The sequence below is a fragment of the Glandiceps talaboti genome, chromosome 21 (assembly GCF_964340395.1).
Source record: "Glandiceps talaboti chromosome 21, keGlaTala1.1, whole genome shotgun sequence".
NCBI lineage: Eukaryota > Metazoa > Hemichordata > Enteropneusta > Spengelidae > Glandiceps > Glandiceps talaboti.
Window position 1 is genome coordinate 6,011,889 of NC_135569.1, and position 3,179 is coordinate 6,015,067.

The following is a 3,179-nucleotide window of genomic DNA, read 5'->3' on the forward strand; positions in this document are numbered from 1 at the left end:
ATATGCCTGCGCTCTCAGCTAAGTACAGTCGAAAACATCACTGTCATGTATATAGTCACTCAACACAACACAAAACAACACAACACAACACAACACAACACAAAACAACACAACACAACACAACGCAACACAACGCAACACAACACAACACAACGCAACACAACGCAACGCAACGCAACGCAACGCAACGCAACGCAACGCAACGCAATTCCTTCATGTTGTTTTCTAATATATCTTGATGTGTATTTTGCCAGCTAGGATGCCAGTCTTTGTTGGGTATTTCTTGCATTACCCTCAGAAAAAACAATGTTGTGTGGTTGGAGTTGACGGTCGTATATCTGTTTTGTAGGCAGAGTTGCCTTGGAATGTTGGTTATTCGAGTAGACTCTGTACAGTGGTCTGGGAGGCTTTGTATCAGGGTGGGGTTTCCTGAAAAAACGGAGTGGTATTATTTCAAGAACCTGAGATTATTTTCCTTAGCAACAATTTCTTGAAAGATAGAACCAAGCAATAACAAGGTGTATTAGCGTCATAGATTGTCTTTAAAGTAGAATTCGAAAAAGCTGTCCGGCTCCCGCAGACCTAGGGACTATGTGAGAAAGTCTCCCCTGAATGATCTAGATACCGTGAAAGTAGTGAGCTCTTGCCATAACAACAGGCGACAGAACAATATTAACGTCCAAAATGATTAGTAACAACAACATGAAGTCCACCACAAAATTCAACTATTACTTCTATTCTTTATTTCGATAAGACGGTGGACCGTTCCCGGAGGTACTGCAATACCAGGTCGATCCGTGGCCAGGACGGAGCAAGCTCCTATTCCATAGCCCGATTCCAAAAATCAGTTTAATATCGAGCTGCTCGATGAGCAGCGTATCAGATATTAAGCTGATAAGAACAGATACTACACATGATCTTAGCCAAAAGGCCGAGAAGCGATAACGATGCAAGGTACTCTGGGGTGGCCCTATTGCGGTTTCAGGTAAGGCAAGGCAAAGGGAGACACATTCTCGATCTTTTCTTGGCAAAGTGTAATTAAATATCTGGGAAATAATCTGCACTTTTTCCGACAATGTAAATGACTGTAGCATATATGTATCTCAATGTTTAATACTACGTAAAATGCAGAAAACAAAATCCAGTGAAAGTAACGCCAAGGTACTGTATGTCATTTCTGGATGACCAGTAACCATGGCATTGTTTGCCAGAAAGAATACAGAGTGATATGCAAATGTAATTTGCCAGATTGACAGCTTGGTACATCCGGGCATCTGCTACCTTTAGAACGCGTGACAATTTTATGTAGTGTTAGACATTCATCAGTATATTTGTGTACCTGTTTTTGAGTTGTATTGTGAAGTCCAAAAATGGAGAATTAAGTGACATTTGATAAGAAATAGAAGTGAAATTTTTTTCTTCTATATTAAGGATTTCTCATGTGTATTATCGTAAATACAATCTGTGGAGATCAAAGTCCCCTGAGGTTCACCGTACCATGGAAGTATAACCCACTTCCATGACCGTACCAACTAGTGGTTTGAAACGGTTGTCATCACATTCATACACAAGTTCTCATCTTCCACTTTTGATTGAGAAACAGACAGGTTTCAAACAAATCACTTGTCCTTCTTCAGTGTCTAACTGGATCTGACACAATGATCCAAATTTTGCTGGAGGTGTTGAGTAAATTAGAGGTGTGAAAAGGTTGGCTTCAATATATGTAAATACAGGTTTTTCAATCAAAAGTGGAAAAAGAGCCAGGACTTGAGTATGAATCTTTGTGCTTCCATGATGAACATACACAGTGTTATAGTCACCAAAGACTTCATGGAAGAAGAGAATACGTATAGTGTGACATTTTATGATCAGTAGGCCATATAATCCTTACCCAGCTAAAATGATGTAGGCTTGGTGTTTCACTCATGTGACATGACATTTATTACACACCCTAAGACAACTTCTAATGCAAAAGAAAATCTCACGATTACACAGGTGCCATGCATAGTGTGGGATGTAGAGAAGTAGTCAAGTTGAAATGTTGATTATCAGTTACAAAATAAACAATTGCAGCCATCAAGTCCACGTGTAATGTTTTCATTAGACGCCTTGATATCTAAATTATCGGACGTAGCATAGTCACCATTACGTGTTTCTTTGCTCGTCTATCTAAATGCGTTGCCATGGTTTTATATAAATGCGTTGCAATGGTTTTATATAAGGAAAATGGCATCGTATTAATGTGTATGAGGATCAACAGATTGCAACCAATCACGATTTCCTGGTCGTGTGCAAAGTGATTACTCTCAATCTTTAAGTGTTCGCTCTTGAATTTTGACAGTCACAAAGAGCTGAACATTAATTTCACAGTACCTAGAAGACACTCCTTTGTCTAATACAGTGACCACCGTCGTTGACATTTTAAAAATCTGATGAATACATTCTCTGATATTTTCATCAGCTAGAGTATCTTTTATTCATATTTTCTGTCCTGAGGTGAACTAAACATTTCATTTTATACTGGTTTACTGAGGTTAAACAAGTACTTCCATGATGCCAGTATACATGACGTTCATATGCTGGTAGTAGTGACACAGCTATTTCTGGCCAGCTGGACCGTGAACTAAGTATTATAGCAGGCGTGTACAATTGCTACGAAATATGAAATGTATAGAGATAGTGGGGCTATTAAAATGTACGTAAACTATACAAAATCATTGAGTAAATGATATTATACAATCAAAAACAATTAATTAAAACATAAAATTTGCAACCACGGTGCCCCCCCCCCAAAAAAAAAAAAAAAAAAAAAATTGTATATGAAGACTTTAACAAAACAATATTAAACTGGACAACTGAGTATGTTGCCATTAACTATTGCGAACGATATGTTGAATTTAAACTTCGAATTCAAACTCAAACTTCGTCAATTGTATGAAAATGTGTGTTTACTACAGTACTGTCTATACTATACTGTGTTCATTGTCAGGGTAGAATGATAAATATTTGATATGCGGGCGGATACGCCGGCCAAATATATACGGTGTCAAAAATCTGAAGCAGCGCCCTCTGACACAGGTCTGTGAAACTAGCTCGACGATGATTCTTCTTTCACCTGGGATAGGGCATTGTGGATGGGGCACTACAATATACACGCATGTATACTGATCAACCGAGTT

At 38.4% G+C, this 3,179-nt stretch overlaps 1 non-coding gene across 1 annotated transcript; it reads right to left on the reverse strand.

The window, feature by feature from the left end:
• Nucleotides 1-752: 752 nt before the first annotated feature.
• Nucleotides 753-943, reverse strand: LOC144451883 (U2 spliceosomal RNA). The gene has a single exon (XR_013482314.1). It is a non-coding gene; the product is annotated as a U2 spliceosomal RNA (small nuclear RNA).
• Between the last annotated feature and the right edge of the window lie 2,236 nt (nucleotides 944-3,179).